General features: G+C 40.4%; 1 long non-coding RNA gene across 1 annotated transcript; it reads left to right on the top strand.

The window, feature by feature from the left end:
* Positions 1–1,843: 1,843 nt before the first annotated feature.
* LOC119892083 lies at positions 1,844–9,924 on the top strand. The gene is made up of 2 exons (XR_005442509.1): positions 1,844–1,940; positions 9,609–9,924. It is a non-coding gene; the product is annotated as an uncharacterized LOC119892083 (long non-coding RNA).
* The last annotated feature ends 12,056 nt before the right edge of the window (positions 9,925–21,980 follow it).

The raw sequence follows: 21,980 nt of genomic DNA on the forward strand, positions 1-21,980 counted from the left end.
ATTTGTGTGTTTTCTGTCATTAAGAAATATTTCATTGTCTTTTTTTGTTATGGTAAAAAGAGCAAGAGAACCAGAGAAATCCCCACAAACTCCCTGGAATAATGCTAACTGGCATGTCATAAACACCATGCTGCTCACCTTCTTCACTGGGACAGGGAGGCTACAGTTATGGGGAGACTGGGGAGCTGCTGACTCATCTGTTGTTAGTCTGCTAAAAGGGGCAGGGACAGTGATTTAATAGGAATGTTTTGTATTCTAGAGAAATGATAGAAGAAGTTCCTGCCCTGATTAATAATGTATGGGAGAGTAGATGTCTTCCTAAAGAGTGGAAACATGCTGTAATCATTCCAGTTGTGAAACCTGGAAAACAACCAGATAACCCTGGTTCTTACAGACCGATTGCATTAACCTCTGTTTTACGCACAATTATGGAGCGCATGATAACAGATAGACTTGTGGATGAACTGGAGAAAAGTGGGGTTTTTTTGTGGAAGATCAGTGTGGATTTAGGCAAGGTCGATCAACAATGGATGCTGTTTTAGACTTAGATAGTGACATTAAAAAAGCCATTGCAAATAAAGAAGCAGTTGTAGCAGTGTTTCTGGACATTGAAAAAGCCTATGACATGCTATGGAAGGAGGAGATGCTAATTGCACTTTATGATGTTGGAATCAGAGGAAGAATATTCAGCTGGATTAAGAGGGGTTTTTTTATGTAAAAGGACAATTCAGGTGACGGTGGGAAGTGAATTATCAGGGGAGCTTGAGCTAGGGAATAAAACCCATCAAGGTAGTGTAATAAGTAATAATAATAATAATCTTTATTTGTAGAGCACTTTTCAAAAACAAGTTACAAAGTGCTTTAACAAGTGTAAAGACAATAATACCCAAAAGACAATAATACAAAAACAATACAAGATAAAAGCATGAAAACATTGAAAAGACTAAAATACACGTTTAAGATAAATATAAAATTAGTAAAATACAATACAAGACTCAGCTGACCTGATTTCCTCAGGCAGGCTGTTCCAGAGCCTCGGGGCCCTGACAGCAAACGCTCTGTCCCCTTTAGTTTTCAGTCGAGACTCTGGAACAGACAACAGACCTCTGCCCGAGGATCTCAAGCTACGTGCTGATGTATGGGACTAAAAGTTCAGAAATATAACAAGGCGAGAGGCCATGAAGAGCTTTAAAAGTAATCAATAGAATTTTAATGTCAATTCTAAAACATACTGGGAGCCAGTGTAATGAAGCTAAAACAGGAGTAATGTGGTCATATTTCTAAATGAATGTATCAGACTGGATTATTTTATCCAGTCCAAGTCCAGTTCTTATTATTATAAGAACTTACATAAAGCTACTTACCTCATTATTATTATCTTATTATTATATATAGTCAATGGTATGTTTATTAGAATGGGAAAAGAATTTAGGTTTTCGTTGTTTGCAGATGATGGGGCCATCTGGAAGCGAGGGAAAAACCTCTTGTATATTCAAGTTGCAATGGAGAAAGTAACTGAAGGGCTAATGATTGGGGCTTTAAAATATCTACAGAGAAAACAAAATATATGATATTTGGTCATAAGAAAATGCCAACATAGATGTTACAAATATATAATAGGACTATTGAAAAAGTGAAAAACTCTTATTTTTAGGAATGTGGTTAGATGAAAGAATGACATGGAAAAAGCATATTGAGATGGTTTCTTTGAAGTGCGGGAAAATAATTGTGCTGACAAACTGCCTGGGAGCTCCTCCTCCCCTTCAATCAGTGGTGAACCAGGTGGAACAAATCTTCCAGGCAATCTGAGCGTGCCAGTACCTGGCTTTAGACCGCAGTGGAAGGAGCATTTATAGCACCACAAAACCAAGGATCTCGATCTTTGTCATTAAAGTGATTGTGCAAGACCAAGCCCTCCACAAAACTGTGAAGGACAGCCGGTAAGCGCCATATTGGCCATGTTTGACTAGATTGACTTAAGCAGTGCAGTGCTAATGATGCTCTGGAAAAACACAGACTCTTAACTCTTGCTGACTTTGATAGGACTTTTTGCATTGGTATTTGTAACTTCAAATGTTGTTTGGTTTTATCAAACAAGTGGGGAAAAGGAAAGATAAGAAAATATACATTTTGAAAATTAAAATACCAACTGATTTGTTTTGGTATAATGTATCTAGTTGTGTGGCTACATACTAGTTGATACCTTTATAATAATTCTTTACTAGAAATATATGGCTTAAAACTAATGATTAGAAATTAAATATAATTTTTTACTACTAGAAAATATTTTGTATTGCATTTGGCTAAAAAAAATCTACTAACTCTGATCATTTGATTTAAAATTATAGGTATTTATTTGGATAACATTTAGTTTAAAATTGGAAACCTTGTAACTTATAATGGCAGAAATGTGTTTATCTGAGTTAAATGTGAATAATTTTATTTTGGCTGTTAACTCATCTCTCTTTTGAGGTTTTTCACCTGTTTACTGCCCACCAAAGATTGGTTAATAAAAGATGAAAAACTGATCCCATGGCTGTTTATTGAGTGAAATCCAGTTAAGATCTTCATGTGGAGGGATTGTCCTTTACAAGTGGGGAATTGCACAAGAAATAAATCACAACTTGACAATAATTGATGTCTTAAGGTGTGTGGCTGGGTCTGATTGGGGGGCTGATAATGATAAGATCAACTATTGATTTTGGCTGTGTGGTGTATATATGGGTCAGCAGCCACTTCAGTGATTAGTCAACTTGATATAGTCCAAGCAAAAGCCCTTAGAGTTTGCAGTGGGACATTTCGTACAACTCCAATACCAGCACTATTAATAGAAACAGGAGAGACACCATTAGAAATAAGAAGAGGTAAACTTGGTTTGAAGTATTTAATGAAATTAAAAGGACAGAATGAAAAACTACCAACAAAAAGACTGTTGAGTCAGCAATGGGACTTTATGGGAACAGCAAGAAGGGTCAAAACAAACTTTACAGAAAAAACTCAAATCTATGGCAGATGAAATTGGTATTGTGAATTTGAACGTTTTTCAGCAATATGAAGGTCAGATATACCTTCATGGTTGATCCTAGATCCCATTATCGACTTATATTTTTTGATAACAAGCAGGCTGAGTGAAGTTCGGCTGTGTCAAATATGGGAAGGCCACCTCCAAATTTATGGTGACGAGTCAAAGGATCCTGAGAGCAGTAAGGTGACTTTTGGTATTAACGTTACAGCTGAGCTGGTGGCAGTTCTATGGTAATTAAGGTGGGTTGAAGATAACAAACAGGAGCAGTCAGTCAATATGAAGTGACTCAGCAGCAACTCTAATTACAATTAAAGATACTAAAACTAAGTCCAGACCTGATTTACTTGTGGAAATTTTGCAGGTGTTGTATAGGATTGACAAAGCAGGGTACGAGGTGGGGTTCCCCTTCGAGGGAACTTGAACTGTGTCGGTGACGACACTATGGGAACGGCTTTGGGCGTGGCAGGGCTGAATCATGAATGAAACTACTCCAATTCTATTGGTGTTGCTAAAACGGTAGCATGTGACGGCGTAACTGGAGGCGTATATAGGCACGCTGGCACACAGGACACATTAGCTTTTTTCTATTCAGCAGGCACTCTGAGCATGTTTGAAAGCTCCACTATTGGAAGATCGTCTTACCTGGAAGTTCCCGACGAAGCAGAAGAGATCATGTCTGGTAAACAGTTCCGACAGTGTGTTTTTCCTTGTCCGCGCTTCATCACGACTGGGGATACTCATGAGATGTGTGTTTCCTGCCTAGGGATGTCGCACGCCCAGGCAGCTCTCGAGGGGGATGCCTGCGGCCATTGCGAGGCCCTGTCCCTGAGGGTGCTAAGGTCTCGTGCGGCTTGTGTCGTGGTGTCTGCGCTCCTGGGGATTACCGCGCAATATCTCAGAGGGCATCGGGACGGCTGAGGCCTTTTCCCGGTCCTCGTCTGCTGACTCCCCCTCCCCTCTTCCCCGATCGGGAGCCCGTTTTTCGGCTTCTCCCGCCCGAGGTATGAGTCCGGAGAGGCTTGCACAGTCTCTGGCTCTGAGGAGATGGACGTGCTTAGCCTCATGGAGGAGGACTTTCGGGAGCCGGGCCGATGTCAACATTCTTCTCCCAACTATGATGCGTTATTGGAGGTGGTGACGAGGGCTGCGGCCAAGCTAAGCATTGATTGGACACAGGCGGTGCAGGAGCAGGCCAGCAGTAAACTGAATGAGCGTTTTCTGCAGCACCGTGCACCGCCCCGGTTACAATTTGTGTAAATCTTGGAATAGACCCTTCTCTGCACGACTGACTACTTCTCCTCTGCTGGATTTACAGCAATGTGGCAGACATTAAGCGGGTTGAGGAGGCGTTAGCGAGCTACCTTTCTCCCACCCTCGCGTCATCCCTCAAGACACCGGCGCTGCCCACCAAGCCATGTCGGGCGACATCCACCCTGGTGGGCAAGGCTTACATGGCGGCGGGACGAGCTGGTGCAAGCCTGCACACGATGGCCATCCGGCAGAGACCTGCTGTCCCAGGCGGGAGGCCGGGTCTTTCACCCGCGCCCCGCCCTGTGGCAGCTGTGGGTCTGGCCCCTGAGGGGGCGCAGTTCCTGGAGGTGGGCCGAACGGAAGAAGCGGTCGAGATGCTACTCAGCTCCAGAGCCCCGTCCACGAGAAGGATGTACGGCCTGAAGTGGAATGTGTTCGCCACCTGGTGTATCAATCCGATTCCCAAAACCATTAAGATGTGAATAACAAATCAAAAACAGTGAAAGGCAGCAATACTCCATAAATGCATCTAGTCTACCAAATACAAGAAGAAGATGATTATGGTTGTTGCCATCTTGTTTTTTGGAACCAGAAGTGACCATTTCAGACGAGAGGATGGAGCAAGCTTAGTAAGGTGCAGCCGTAATTCACGCTGACTGATACTAATTGGGGGCCGACTCCTTAAGGTATCTTATAGTACAACCAACAGCTGAAAAAGACATTTATAAGCAACCAAAATGTTACAATTAATTTTCATGAACTGAAAACAGCGTGAAAGACTTCTTAGACGAAAACAGACAGCACCCAAAAACAAATTCACGGCTAGTTAAATGTACAAAGGCGTGTGTCTTATCCACTGCTCCATCGCCACCCACTTCACATTTCCTTTGGTACAGACAAACTGCAGTATGTGTGCCTTTTGAAAGCATAAACTTTATCTGTTTTTGTTTTCATTTAAGCTCCAAACATGTTTATGTGCCTCTACACGATGAATGTATTAATTGTTTCCATCCTTACAGCATTTATTCCAATTACATAAAGCAGGAAAAACAGGTGAAAACCCCAATTGTACTTGCATCACGTAAAACGAGATAAATTTCAACCACCTGTGTTAGTCCTCATTAGTAAGAGCAATACACATTGCAGTGGCCGGAGGCTGCTTGTAAAAACTGGAACACATCACAAAAGTGGAATCAGTGGGGTGAAAACAGACAAATTAATGGAAGCAGAGAAAAGAACATATTTATAAAGAGAGCATCAGTGAAACCCAACAATTAATGGAGACAAAGGAGGTTCAGGCGTTTCTCTTTGTGAAAACAATGCAAATATGGGCTTTATTGTACATGTGAAGAAATGACAATTATCTGAATTATTTGTCTGTGTGTTTCAATAAGAACTTGACTGGCTGTTGGTGCATGTTAACCATCTAAATTGTCCAATTAATCAATGTTTCTCCATTGATAGGTAAGGTAAGTTATAAAGCACATTTCAACAACAAGGTAATTCAAACTGACTTTTATAACATAAAAGCAGCATAGGAAAATGTTAACATACATTTAAATACAATTTGAGTTAAACAGAAAATAAAAACAAGATAAAACAGGAGAGTAAAAGTTATAGTTCAGTGTGAGATATTAATCAAAAGCTTCAAATTTGATTTAATAAGAGCAGCTGCAAAGCCTTGATTTCAAACTAACAGAGTTTCAGCAGACTTGCAGTTTTCTGGGAGTTTGTTCCAGATATACGGAGCATAAAAACTGAATGCTGCTTCTCCATGTTTAGTTTTGACTCTGAGGACAGAAAGCAGACCTGACCTTAGAGGTCTGGATGGTTCATAACGAAGCAGAAGATCAGAAATGTATTAAATTTAGTTTTTTTTCCTGCCCAGCAGCCTGGTAGTATGACGAGCTGGATACCATTTGTGCAAGACAGATTTTACTTTAACAAGAGAGTATTAATATACTAATAATATATTATTTAAATGTATTTGTCACCGGCCGGACAGGGGGGCAGACATGGGGATGGGGGACACAAACACCACACAAACAGACAGCACAGAGAAAGGACAACGCCTGCAAGAGAATGGCGATGGGGGATTGGGGCGGAGAAAAACAACTAACAAACTAACAAAACAACAACAACAGCAACAACAAAGATACAACCAGCCGAACAGCAGCAATAAACAGCTGCCATAGGAAGACAACTGAGAGAGAAATGAAACAGTCAAGCACAATTATTAAGCAACAGAGCTGGAATAATAACAATTAATTTAAACAAGTAACTGAAAGAAAAGCATCAAGAATAATTTTACCAGGGACAACCTAAATTTGTTTGTCTCTATGTGTGAGACCGTGTGCGTCTGTGTGTGCGCCTAAGCCTTAGAGAATGTAGTTGTTAGTGAGGGTGGGATGCCACAACCGTGCGGCACCGACCCCAGCAACAGGCAGGCAAGAACCCCAGTAGCCAACAGCCAAAAATTTATTATGTACCGCGGCGCGAACGCGACCCGCCCAAAAAAACGACAACGCAATGCTGACGGAATCCAAAAGGTGGAACCTGCGGAAGCAAAATCAACTAGCCCAGCTGCATGTCACCACCAACCCACCCACCCATCAAGGGCCAAGAAGTCCAGGCCTCTGTAAATGTTTAATAGTTGCGACACAGGCACCCCATAACTCTCAGGTAGTGGAGCCTCCCAACGTGCCCCTCCCGCCCCCCAAGCCCTCTGTGTCTAATGTGTCATTAAAATTTAGGGAGATATTTTCTTACCAGAGACCACTTTCACCTTGGCTGTTTCAATGTCATGAATAATATTTGTAATTTTAGAATTCATCATCTACATTCTCATTGACTGAGACCCATGAGAGGGCTGGTGTGGAAGAGAGCCTCAATACATATTTCACGGGTGTTTTCATTGACCGTTTTGTAATTACCTCTGTTTGAACATTTGTGTGCACGGAAATAGCACTATCAATGAAAATGATCCGAGATCAGGCACCACAACCTTGGAAATGTTCAGACCCTTGGAGATGATTAAGTCCAGAGTGTGCCCCGTATTGTGTATGGGCTCCATCACATGCTGAGTCAGTATGCCTGTAATGCCCTGTAACTTCACTCATAAAACTGAAGTTGGGAAGGGTAGACTCGATAAGAACAGCTGAACTGATATCTTGGTCTAACCTAGTTTCAGTTAAAAGCACGAATTTAAGATTGTGCTTGATGATAATTTGATTATGATCATTGAAAAAGGTTTTTCCAGACATTTAATAAAGCAAAATTTTGTGTGTTAAAAGCAATTATCTGTCCCATTTAGGTGCTAAATTTACTGAATTAGCAGAATCATTTGAGTGCTTCTTTTTTAGCAGATTCATCATTCTTTTTCCTTTACCTATTAAGACAGGAATTGAGAAAGCTACTGGGACACACGGTTCATCATTAATTTGAAGTTCAACCAGTCTCCATGAAGGATTAATTTACTTCACTTAGTCCTGGAATAACTCTAATCATCCCTCAGGAAATCTGTATAAGAATCTTTATAACTAGGTTTAAATCCTGTCAGAGAATTTCTTTCTGCCCATACTGCTAAACAGGTTTTGAAGGTTTTTACGTATTCTCAAAGAAGTCAGAATGTATAATAAAAAACACTTGAAGATCTTATGAAACAATAACAAACATATACAATTTTATACAGTATTATGATCTTTAGACAAACTTTGTCTTTGTGAAGCTGAATGGCATGGATAGTCAGTTTGACACATGTATTGGATAATTTACTTTTAGTAGTTACATTGATGTCTTCTTGATGACTTCTTCAAATTGTACCGTCTCCAATACATGCTTAACAAGGTAGGATGGATTGTATAATCTAATATGAAATGCTAACATTAGCATGCCTGGCCTAACTTTCTTATTACATACAGTCTAATCATTAGAGTTAGCATATTATCTACATTATTTTAGGTGGTTACAGGTGATGAAAAAGGCCAGCAGAGGACCATGTGGAAGACAACGTAACACCTGTCCTTGATGCTTAATGAGTCTTTAACATTCTTACTTATAAGAATAATTACAGACAAAAGCTTAAATCCATCAAATCTGTCAGATCCTGGTCCATAGATGCCCATGAAACGGTCCGAGGGTGCTTCGATTGCACTGATTGGGAGATATTCAGTGCAGCTTCTGACTCCCTCGACGAACTCACTGTTACTGTGACGTCATGTGTTAAGTTCTGTGAGGAAATGTGCCTCCCCACCAAAACAGCGACATTCTATGGCAATAAAAAAACATGGTTCTCCAAGGACTTACACCACAGCTGGAGCAACAATTCAATCAAGCAGCTCAAGATCAGTGTGGAAAAATCTGAAGGACATGACAGACCATAAAAACGCCCCATCTCTCCTCTTAATAATGATCCCAGCCTCCCAGACAGATTAAATGACTTTTATGCAACCTACCCCCCCCCCCCCCCCCGCCCATTCCAACACCATTCTTCTGCATCCAGGAGGACGAGGTGAGAGCAACATTTATGCAGCTTAACATCAGGAAAGCAGCAGGGCCAGATGGGAACAGTCCTGCTTTGCTTAGCCATTGTGCAGCTTAATTTGTACCAGTATTTTCCACCGTATTTAACATCTTATTAAGCCAGTGTACAGTCCCACAGTGTTTTAAATGTTCCATCATCATTCCTGTGCCAAAGTCCTCAGAAATAACCTGCCTCAGTGACTTCAGACCAGTTGACCTTACATCTGTGGTAATGAAAGCATTAGAACAAATTATTCTGGCATAAGTGAAATCCTGCACTTCCTCACTGATTTGCCTAACAAGACAAACCGGTCTGTTGAGGATGCAATCAGCATAGCACTCCACCATACCCTGCAACACCTGGAATCACCAAACACCTATGCACGCATCCTGTTCATAGACTTTAGTTCTGCCTTCAATATTATTAAACTCTTTACTACACTCTTGGACATGAACATTGACTGAGCTATGTGCCACTGGATAAGGAGTGTCCTGTTTATTTCTCCTTTTTTCCTACCGTTCTGTTTTCCCCTGTCTTTTTGCCTGCCTCTCTGTGTCTCCTCCTCTCCCTCTCTCTCTGCTCCTGAGCCCAGCTGGCGATCCACACCTGCACCTCATCAGCAGCCTCCTCTGCCTACCACACCTGCCAGCAATCAACTCTTTCTCCGCCAGTATATCAACCCCGGTTCTCCACACAATCTCTGGTTGATCACTGTTGTTCCTGACCTGGTGCTACTGCTTGACTCAAGCTTTTGATCCCGTAAAATCTCTGTTTCCCAGTGATTAACCCTGTCTGTCTGCCTTTCCCCAGGTTCACTCACCTCCGTCCTCCGTTGTGTCGGCTGGGCTTGCCTACCTGCCCTCTCCTCTCGGGCTTCCTCCACGGCATCCTCCCGGCTTTTCCTCGTGCCTCACAGTCAGCTTGCCACCAACCCCCCGGTCAGTTCTCCTGTGCCTCCTCTCTTCTTGGTCCCCGGTGGCTCCCGGCTCCCTTGTCTCAGCCTCCTCTGCCCTACAGTACATGGCTCCTCTGTCCCCCGTGCCCATGTTCCCCCGGCATCCACCTCTCGCTCACCTCCACCCCCTCAACCCCTTTTTTTCCCTTAATAAAACCTGTTGAATCCTGAGTGTTGCGTTTGGGTCCGTTCTGTCCTGACTCACAGCAGAAGTTTAATAACATATCCTCTCACCCTCAGTGCAGAAGCTCCTCAGGGATGTGTTCTCTCCCCATGGCTCTTCTCCTTTACACCGCTCACTTTACGTTACTTTACAGACTACAATGACACAACCATTGTATGTCCATCTCAAACAATGATGAAACTCTGTACCGCATGGAGGTGGACCAAGATGTCACTTGGTGTGCAAGAAGTCATTGGCTTCAGACGTAGGCCATTTCCCAAAACACCTATACAAATAAACAGCAACCCAATCCGCATCACTGACTCCTTTAAATGCTCCATATTTGTATAGCGCCTTTCTAATCTTTTCGACCACTCAAAGCACTTTTACACTGCATATACATTCACACACTGACTCAAGCGCTCAAACAGAAACTAACATTCATACACTGGTGGAAATGCCACCAGGGGCAATTCAGGGTTCAGTATCTTGCCCAAGGACACTTCAATATACAGCCTGGAAGAGCCAGGGATTAAATTGCCAACCTTCCGATAAACGAACAACCCGCTCTCCCCGCCTGAGCCACAGCTGCCCTTTAATTTCCTAGGAACACTTATTAGCAATAACTTGAAGTGGACTACTAACACTGGGTGCTTCTCAAGTCTCTTATTTGTTGTCTCCTCGATCCTCGCTTGAACCAGAAGTTATTCTGCTCCGCCATCTTGCAGACTGTCCCAAAGCTCTTATTTGCGCTCTGAGGAGCGAGGATTAAGGAGCGATCTCTGAGGAGCTATGAGCGAGGATACACCAGTGCATCCTTCGCGGAAGTCTTTTACTGACCGACACGCCCTCTTACTGGGTAGCTGTTATATTGATTGGACTGATCTGATGCATCATGACGGATAACAAAGTTTTGGTTTGTTTTATGATTCACTTAAAATCTTCATAGTAGGTCTGAACAACAAAAGCCCCACACACAACTTTCTTCATTTAGGCCTATTAGAAAGATTTTCTTTTTTCTTCTATTATCAACTTTTATTATGGAGACAATTAAAGTCAGTCGGAGAGTCTGTCAGCAAGAAACATGTTTTACATCATTTATCTCATTCTATTCAGTCACATGTGAGGCTGCTCATTCCTGTGTTTAGTCAAATAAACAACATTAGCCTAAATAGTAACCACTTAGCCTAAGGAGTCGGACTTGTAGCTAAACTGCACTGAAGTCTTTAATGAAGCAAGCAAATGAAAACGAAGCAGCTCACCTACTGCATCTGATGGAAGCAGGCGGCGGCTCCGTGAGTAAAATCAGCTGATGAAAGAATGAATGTTTTATATGATGGCGCGCAGTGATCGATCGGCGTGGAGTGAAGAGGAAATAAATGGAAAGCCTAAAACTGAGCTTCGACTTTGATATGTTTTAGGCCACATCATTTAAATTTCCCTAAAACATTTAGCCTAATAAATCCCAAGACAGTATGAACATATTCTGGGTTATTCAATAACGAATTCAATAAATATAAATGCAGATAATATAGCCCATTGTGCCTGTAGAAATGATCCTGTGCCTCTGAGCAGGACACAGGGCCTATAGTTGGCCTAACCTATAATTATTGATTTGCAAGTGTTTGGTAGCCTAAAGGCTACAGAGAGAATCATACTGCTCTGCACTGATAACTGAGACTTTATTAGTATCAGAAAAGTGCATGTGTGCAGACACAAACTTCATCAAAAGTGTGTAGGCCTACAGCTGTTAGAGCCGACTGACAGCTGATCCAGCTGTGATCAGCTGCCTCCATCATCACAAACGGACGTCACTTCACGTGACGCTTTGGAGGAAAGGACGTCTCATGTCTCTAAAAACTAATCTCCTCATCCCTTCTCTCCCTGCGTCTCTCCATGCATCCCCGGGGGGCGGAACTAAGATGCAAGGAAAAGATGCAAGTGAGGGAAACGTGGATGCAATTAAGAGACTTGAGAAGCATCCACAGAACACATTGCAAAAGTTCAACAAAGACTTCACTTCCTCAGGCAGCTTAAAAAATACTGGAAATAAACTTCAACTCCTTGTTCTGTTCTACTCTGCTATCACCAAGTCCACTATTACATCATCGATCACAGTATGGTAGCACGGACAGCCAAACAAAGAAGCTACAGCGGACTGTGAACAAAGCATCCATGATCATAGGCAAACAATTGCCCTAATTTCAAGTGTTAAATCTGCCAGTGTTATAAACTGCAAACATTTAGTGCTAGCTTGGAAAGCTTGGCAGGCAGTAGCTAAGCATCTGCTGTCCCTGCGCCAATTCTTGATGTCATTGTCTGTCTTTGGAGGCACTTTGACATCATTCTGGCATTCATTTGATAAACATTTCCTCCAAGGAAACACCTTCCCAACCCCACTGTTGCCTCACCAAACTAGCATTATTCAGTGTCTGGAGAAGATAACAGTGATTGTCAGTACTGTTTCTGAGCTAAATTCAGCATATGAGGATATTTCCTGGTCAGCAAGTATTTGTGGGGGCTGCTGCCTCTGCCAGGGTTGCATCAAGTCCTCTGCTGCTGAGGGTCGTTGAAATTCACAGACTGTCAGAGGCTCTGCTCATTTAGTTTCCTTAGAAACAGCAGAGGGATGGTGGGAAACAAGGAATGCGGGACACCAGTGGTTGCATTCCCATGTGCTAAGAGATCCATTCATTTCTTCATTCAGCGGGGGATAGAACAGCAAAATAATGTCAAGAAACTTAACCTGCTTTGCCCCTGACACAGTTTAAACATATTTTAGTAAGTCTTTCAATGGAAAAGAAGATAATGCCTATTTTTATTTTAAAAAGTAACAATACGTGATGCATCATGAATGAGGAAAGTAAAGGAATTGTGCTTCTGGGGAAAAAAAATCTAAATGTGCTTATTACTTAAAACATACAAACAAAACAAAAGAAGAAAAACAGGAAAGATTCCCGTGTGCTGAGATGGAGATTGCTTGCCGCAGTTCAGATTGAGCTCACTCAATAATAGTCTAACGCCTGCTATCAGAGATGATCTCCGTACACTGATGATAAAGTGCAGATAGAAAGCGATCCGTCAGACTATTGGCACTCATTTCCTGCTTTTATGGGTCTCCAAAATACATCTAAAATGCAGTGTAGAGAACTGAAATGAGCACATGCATTCAGGTTTGCATTCTGACCTGAACATTTTCTTTACAGTCAGTACATTTTGAATGAACAAGATTAGATCAATATGTTGTTCAGTGTGACAACAAGCATTCTTGTGAAATCTTTCTCTCATCTTTGTTAGATCTTTGTGGCTCGGTAGTCCTTTCTTCCCAGAGATTACCTGTCAATAAAACCAAGCCTGGGCTGAATCTGAATTGACTCTTTGCTAAGCCCTGCCCCCCTTACTTACTGTTGCTAAGTCTGACAAACTGTCGGCGCTGCCGCTGTCTATTACTGCACTCCCCGGAGAAATATTGTCAAATTTGTTGGAAAAAGCGATCTCAGAAAGAAGCAGACAGTTTTGCAGTTGCAATATACATTTGAAGGTTGTATTCAGGCTGTCAAACGGACTCAAACTGACTCAAAATAACTCAAACAGACATGAAAAAAATTTAAGATAGAAGCTAAAGCCAAATTAAAAGTGAACCACTGCATCCCACCACGATTGAGACAAAAGACAACGATGTTAAGGATCAACACTGTTCCTGTAAAGCTGGGTACAATCATTAAAAAGCAGAACAGTAGGGCTTTATTACGTTACATTCAGTTGGGAGTTAGCTAGCGTTAGATAACTTACATTACATTAGGAACAATCCGCAGCCGACATTTTTCTGGATTTGTTTTAGGTTTTAGAAAGAGAATAAATCGTACTTCTTGTCAGCCTCTCTGGATAGCGACTGTAACTATTCCAAGTCACCCAGGAACAGCGTTTGACCATCTCTTAGAAAAATACAGCCAAAAAAAGCTAGAAAACGACTTTTTGCATTAGAGTCAATGCAGCGCATCCATGAAAGTGTCGGACCACAGTTAGAGCGAGTCCTATACTGCACTGTGATAGGCCAGCTGTGTATTCAGGCCGTGGCTTAGTGAAGGGTCAATTGTGGTAATCTTTTCTTCAATTTCTGTTTGCAATTTACAATTTTTTATGTAGTTAGTTTGAGTCTCTGTTTTTACCTTATTATGTAACTAGTAAAATGCCCATGATTCATTAGCAAGTGATAAGTCTTTCATACAATACAAAAAATGAAACCAGTGGTTAATGTGAAACGTCGCAATTTGGTTAGGTTTAGGCACCAAAACTATCAAAACAAATTATGGTTTGGGTTAAAATAACTACGTTATTTATGTGACTTAACTTACATAAGATAAGTCACGTAACTTAAGTGACATTACTTAACTAAAAACAATCAATATTAACTTTTTGTTTCACATTGTAAACAAACACTGGTCTCCTGGGAGAAAGTCCCGTTTCTATCCCACGTTTCCACCCCAACCACCTCCTCACTCATTATTTATATCCGGCTGCTAAAGGGCTTCCCAGTACATTACAAACTGACACCAAGGAGTCTTGACTTGTCCAACTCTGCTTAAATGTTCAGGTGTGTTTAGATTTAGATCCAAAACGTGGATATTTCTATTGTGATTATAATGAGGCAACGGTGGGGCTGAAAAGGTGTTTCCTTGGAAAGTACTGTGGTCATTTTTTGTTGTTGTTTTGTTTTGTTCAAGTGATGACAGAAGATAAACAGACACATTTAGGATTGCTGGACAATTGAATTACACTCTGTAAAAATCATCTATCACAAAACAATGGCTAAAACATTTGCACAACAAAATTAGATTGTTGCCATGTTAAAGCAACTGCCACAGCAATTCATTTGTGCTTTTGTAGGTCAGGGGTTTTGCCATTTGCACTGACCTTTTAAAGACTGCTTTCTGATACTGTGCACCACATAGCTAAAGTGATCTGCAGCTCAAACTGAAACCTGACATACTGAAAATGTGATTTTAAATGATGAAAGAATGTAATGCTCTTGTCGATATTTCTTATGACTTACACCACAATCTGACTCCATGGCAAAATAACGTTCAAATAGAATAAATATTGAACAGAAAAGTTATGTAAATTGTATAAATATTATAGTCTCATCTTTTGAGCTTGTATTTGTCAAGTTTTGACCAAAGGGAGTGATTTTGACACTAAAATCTTCTCTTCATCATAGACCTGGCACTCCTGAATAGGTGAGTATTTTTGCTGACCTTTGTCTCCAATCACTTCCCCTCCATTCACATGCACATTGTAACACACTACAGTCGCCCCTGTGCCCTCACTTTAATTGTTGTTCTCCTGTTCCCAAACAAACTTATTTAGACGCAGTCATGCTTCAGTAAGAGCTGCAGAAGAAGTTTCCACTCAGGAGGAGGGAGACAGGCCTCCCATTCAGAATATGACAACCATGTTTTAAATTATGTCAAATCCGAGCACTCCCCTCTCTCTCTGCTGGAATGTCTCCTTTAGTACTGAGGAATTTTATTGCCCTACCTTCTCTCTGCTGTGGTGACACAGGATGACAAAAACCAGCACTGACCCCATGGGGGCATCTGCTCGGCTCACCACCTAGATGCACATTGTGACTCTGGCATAACTTCGCTGTTAGACGTCACAAGTCATTGTGTCGGGGCGTTTTGTGTCTCAGGACAAAGCGTGAAAGAGAGAAAAGAAAACAATCCAGATGCCTTCTCTGAAATGGCTCAGCTTGCCCCCTTTTATAATGCAAGTGGGGGTCAGCTTTGTTCAAACGCAGTGATAGTTGTCGTTTTAGAGAAACCAACTTTCAAAGCACATACCTAGGTCTTGTAATTAGGTTAGCCGTTCCCCTTGCTGATGGCTCTGTCCTCTTGTGGGGATTACTGTCACTTGGCAAAATTATACAAATTAGACTCACATGTTAGACCTACGTATTCATTTTCTTTGACTGAGTACCAGTTGCCCAAACCAGAGGCACGCACAGGCTGTAATTAAAGACTTTTGAAACAATGGGTTCTCACCACTAATATACTTTTTGTTTTGCTTTTTGTAAATATCTGGCAGAATCTTTTTATTGTCAGAGAAACAGAGGAAAAACTGCTGAAGAAAACGACAACCCAAGGAGGAATCGTTGTCCTCATTTCTGGATGCATTTTATTAGGTCAGAAAAGATAAAGTATTATTTGCGAGGAACAGTTGCTACATTTAATTGAATTTGGCTCCCTGTCTTGGAACATGTAGAAAAAAGCTGTCACTTTTGTTTAATTATATATGAAGGATGAAATGAATTTTTTATTATACAGGGGCTTAAAGGTAGAGTGGGTCTATTTATACACACATAAATATATATATATATCTCAAAGTTTTTTTTAAACAGTTGATGGCATGTTGTGGGGGCAAAGGCTTGAAACATGAAAGCAGCGAGCAGACAAACTCAAAGAAATTAAGCTGAGTGTTGACAAGAAGGTTGTGATTCTGGATCAGAGGACGCTTCTGTGTATTGGCAGGAGATCTATGAGCCAGCCATCTACAGGATTGGGCTGTCGTTGGTTTTGTCAGGGTGATATCGAGTGCGTCACATCACAAAGCCTGCTAGCTGTTGACTGCCGAAATGATGAGGAGACCTTTCCACTATATTTATAGTGGAAAGGTCTCCTCATCAGTCCACTCAGATTTGATGTTTTTGTCTCTCTAGTGGAGGCTAAGTCACATGATTCATGTCATAATTTATTCACTGATCTGTTTCCGTTGCACTTTGTTTTTAGCGGTAGACCAACTTTTGCCACCTCAGCCAAGCGTAATAACATTTTTGCAATAGTTTTTTTTTTCAAATTTCCAGCATTTCCACTGCAGTTTTTTATGTATAAAAACAGATGGATGAAAACGCTGGTTTACAATGCATTATATTTTATAAGCGATCCTCCTTTTGTTTTTGTTTTTTTGCTAACTATGAATTTGCAAACTAACTAGTAAATATAGCTGTTAAATAACTATAATGGAATAAAATGTTTGTCTCTGCAATATGGTGAAGTAGAAGTAAAGAAGTTGCATAAAATTAAAATGTACTTGTACCGCTGAACATAATTGGCAAATAAAGAGTTTTATAGGTACAACATGAAAAACAGGAAATAGAAGGGGTCCTGCGATAGACAATGAGTAAAGAGGAGTTGTTACCATACCCCTGTAAGCAGAAAACATCTCAATGTTAAACTCTTCGTATTTCATCTCACTATCTGCATAGTAATCCAATTTTGCCGCAGAGGGCTGCTTTCAATTTTCCTCATGTGATTCACTGCCAATTCTAACAGCAACTTATTTGTCTGGATCTGTGGTTGTGAGGAAGACCAGATGTTGAACTCTCAGGCCAGATGAAGGAAGTCAGAGTCTGAGTCTCTGTGTCGGGTCAAGGATGAACAGGATGTTGACAAACTAACAAACCAGGAAACCTTGACTTTTAAAAAAAACCCACTCCTGCTCTTCTCCCAGCTGCTCCTCATCTTTTTGTTATTTTTTTCTCTCCTCCTTCATCCTGTCTTACCCCCTGGCCCCTCATTTATTTCCCCCGTCATCTTGCCTCTACCCAACCCCGTCACCTAATTTCTCTCACCTTTCTCTGCCCGTCTCTGTGTTCATCTGAAGCCATGAGGCGCGCAGATGTGCCAGTTAGTTAGGTTTCCTTATCTGCAGGCTCACCTACAGTCCAGCCGATGCAGGGCTGAGAAGTAAACTCCATCACAGACACAAATAGGAGCAAACAACGACCACGGCCAGCCCGTTATTTTCCCTTCTTCTTGTCAGGCCATTTCATGAGTCGTGCAGCAGAATGAGAAGGCATCTTCATGTCCTCACAATGCAGACGGAGAGGGAGGGAGAAGAAAAAAGGGGAAGAGAGAGCGCGAGAGTGAGGAAAATGAACAGAATGTCTTGACACAGACCTCTTTCATTGTGCCTAATAAAAGCAGTGATATATGATCATGTGTCTTCCATATGTAGCGTAGACTCACACAGAGTCTCGGTGCTCCATCGACCTGACAGTTCATTCTCCTGGTACAAACCACATGGGGGGAAAACTCCAAACCTGGAAATGAATTTGTGAACAGGTGACTCTGGGGCTTGTCAACAAAACATTTACAGCTTATAGCCCAATATAAGTCTAGACGTCTGAGTTAAAACTTAAAAAAGCCAGGTTATGTTAAATAAGTGACCTTTTGTACACATTTAACATGATGAAAATGAATGATAATGTAAAACAAACACATTAAAATGAAGTTGAAAAGATGTTTGCAGATCGGTATTTGAGTCTCATAGAACAAACCCAAAATCAAATCTTTAGTCCTTTAGAAGTAAATCCAACTCGAGACTTCATAATCAAACTGGAAGTCAAGGTGCAAGTCTGCCAGCTGCCTGAGTTTTCATCATTAAAATGACACGGAACATTTTCCTTTTAAAGCTGTTTATGGCGGATTTGTTTCTTTTACAAAGCTGAGACCAAGTCCTCACAGTGAAGAGGCCTAATGATTCAAAATTTAAGCTGGGGGGAATTATTTTTTTATGGCTCAGTGAATTTTGAAGGTCATGTTTGACTTGAATGTTTGCTTTCAAGTCTAAAGTCAAGTCAAATTTGCAGGGAGTCAAGTCAAGTCTCAACTCTTCATTTTTGTGACATACATTCATCTACATTACATGCTGTGCTATGCAATAGATCTTTGTCATCCTGAAAATCACTCTTTAAATAAAATGTAATATTATTAGTAGTATTATTATTAATCAGAAACTGAGGTTGGCCAATTCAGCCTGCATCAAAATTCTGACAATGTCAGAATTTTAGGAGCAAAGTCTCACAATGCGACTGCTGTTATGATCCACATCTACAAACTAAGCTAACCACTAAACTAACCCCCCTCTATCATTAGAGCCTCAATTTCAGCCCTGTCTCCCAGAAATCACAATTGTATATTACTAAATAACTTTTCCAATGAGTTTGTGCTGGCAAATGTTATTTCCTTGAGTGCTACATGTTCAGGAGCCACCGGGTGGTTGGAAAAGATAGAGAGCGTAGAAAGTTCAAGATATGACAATTATATTTTGGCAGTAAATAAATGAAATGCATTATCAGTGAACATTTCTGTCACATGCCAAATACGTAAATAAACAACATTTCCTCAGTATGTGAGTAAACTAATTTATAAGTAAACTTTATTTATATTGTAGCTTTTAAGAGCAGAGATGTCACAAATGCAATAAGGCAACCAACATACATACAGACAGACAAAAAACACCATAAAACAGAAACAAATAGAAGCATTAGACAAACGTAAGTCCAAACAAGGTGCCCATAGTGCCAACATATCTTTAGTCCAAAGGAAGAGAGTTCCACAGCTTCCTTTAGCTTTAAGCCTAGATCAAGGAATCTGAATCTGATCGAGGAATCTGCAAGGCTCTATGTGTCATCGCAAGACACTGGAATTCTGAATCTGATGGGGAGCCAGTGAAGAGAAATCATGATCGGTGTCACATGAGATGTATGGTAATACAAACGAACTCAAGCATTATGTTTAGCGTATTTTCTGTTGAAAATCAGAACACTGTTAAAAAAAATACAGCATGCAATGACACAGAACACCTTGGTTGACTTGACACTGCATACAACAGATTTGAAAAAGCATTCCAATGCTTGCTTTTCATTTGCTGCATTTTCAAAACAAATGTGTGGCCCTAGTTGCTGATGAGTCTCTGCTTGTAAACTTTTTCTATTTAAATGTGCAACAATTCATCAGGTATTCATCACACAATGAAATTGATCATCATACAGTCTGACACAGATAGCCAAGCCAATATTTTTTTTTTTTAGATAAAGTAGTAAAAAAGTCCCCATATCACCTGGACAGTCTCTCTGCAGGACTGATGTAATGATGTATGATCTTCTTCTTTTTTTTCATTTTTTACTGGTGCCTTTGAGCAAGGCCTCTGACATTTGAACAAAAGTGCCTCTCTGTTCAAAAACACCAAAGTCAGCAAATCATAACTGAATGTTTCTCTCACTGTTAAGAAATCTAAGAGATTTCTTTAGAGGGGAGGCAGCACAAGTCTGTCCGGGAGGTAGAAAAGCTGCTGCAGCATTTTGGGCTAATGCCTCCGAGTTATTGGCAGTGAGTGGAAAAGTTCAGCTTTAGATCAGAATCAAGCATCAACACAAGCTGCCAACAGTAAGAAGAGTTCAAAAGGGAAGACTCCCTGATAACATTACAGAAAGAAGCGTTAAGAATATTTCTGTTTATGATGGACTTTTCTTGCCTTCTAGAAATGTTAATACTGCTTTTACCATCTGGTGGGGGTACTGTTTACAGTTTACTCAAGTACTGCATCAAGAACACTTTTGAGGTACTTTATACTTTATACCTCTATATTGCATCTAGATATTGTACTTTTCACTCCACATTTGTTATAAAAAATAAAGCCAGTAATTTCCAAACATTTTGGCTTGTGACCTCTCACAAAAAAGCTGTGTCTAGTTGGGTCCCTTGTCACATTTCAGACAGCTTTTATTTTCCAACCATTTCTAAACTTATAAACACGAGTTGTTCTGACTTTATGACAAAATGACGAGTTCACTCAACTCATTCAATTTCATTCAAATTTCCTAAAGAAACATGACCAGCTTATTTGCCGACTTCCCAGCATGCACGGTTGTTTCTTTTTTATAATAATGAAAACAACAAGAACCATGATGAAGTTTCGAGTTCAGTTCCAACCCCCATATACTTTTAATTTACCACAGACACTGGAGACAGCCTTACATGTGCTCTTTGAACTAATTCTGCTATAAAGTGGATCCAACAGCAGACACAGCTGCTGTAAGAGGAAAGAGGAAAGCAAATCTGACTGTAATATTTGTCAGCATGATTCAACAATTGTTGATCCAACTTAATATCTTAAGTTAACTTATTTTCTTATGTTCAATAAACATACATGTTTAAGTTGAACTAGTTTAAAACAAGAGACATTTTCCCTCTAAACTAAATAAATTAAAAAAAATTTTTCCAATATTTCACAACAAAGCATAGAGAAAAAATAATGACTACAGATTTGTGTAGAAGAACTTTGATTTTTCCTCTTTACTATCATTTTTACTACCCAATTAATCATCTCACAACCCCAAATGAATTCCAGTTTGCAGGTTGGAGGTGTTTTAATAACACATGCCCTGTTCATGTGAAGTTACAAATATTTATAAATGTCATTAATATACAGACAGTGTCGGCCTGAACCAGTTGCCTTGCTTGTTAAGTCAACATTCAATGGAGACATTTTCAATAATGTATTCCCCCCCAAATTTTACAGATCTCTCTGCTACTCAGACTGGAGGTAACCCTATATTATTAATATTTAAATGCCCACTGGACCTTTCTTAAATCTGATGTCATGCCATTTCTACCTTTAGATAGAGCTCAGACATGGGAAAGACAGAGACAGAGAGTAAAAAGTAGATGATTTGCAGTCAGTAATGAGGCAGACTATAGTTCATATTATTGCAAATTGCTATGCCCCTCTAACCTGATTTTACATGCAGCTCTCGCCCTCTGGAGCTTTTCAGTCAGCTGAGAGAGGAACTCTGCTGTGCTCACAAATGGTGCATGTGAAATGTGTTCAGTTGTTGGAATATTTTAAGACTGACAGTCAGATACATCAAAAAATGTAGCTGAAGAGAGAACTGTACAACAGTAAAAAGCATCTATTATGAAATGAAAGAAACTTCTGTATGATAAAAACTGAAATTTCTCACATAAGTGAAAGTAATCGTATTATTAGTATATAACTGTATGATTCAATAGAGATTCATGTATATTTTTTAGTGTATATGTATTGCTTTAGTATTACCAGTATTAGTATTTGGTACTCTTTCACTTTTCCTTATCAGTTTCGGTTGAGGAAATTGGGTGCCTCTCCTTGTTCTCCTGTCCCACCATGTGTTCAGATGAGGAAGGGTAGCATCATAATAATTTTTGCTCGTGGCATTACTGTCAGTATTAACATGCACCAG

Source organism: Micropterus salmoides, unplaced genomic scaffold, assembly GCF_014851395.1.
Source record: "Micropterus salmoides isolate LMB-PRFRI ecotype aquatic unplaced genomic scaffold, ASM1485139v1 Ms_hic_scaffold_7, whole genome shotgun sequence".
Taxonomy (NCBI): domain Eukaryota; kingdom Metazoa; phylum Chordata; class Actinopteri; order Centrarchiformes; family Centrarchidae; genus Micropterus; species Micropterus salmoides.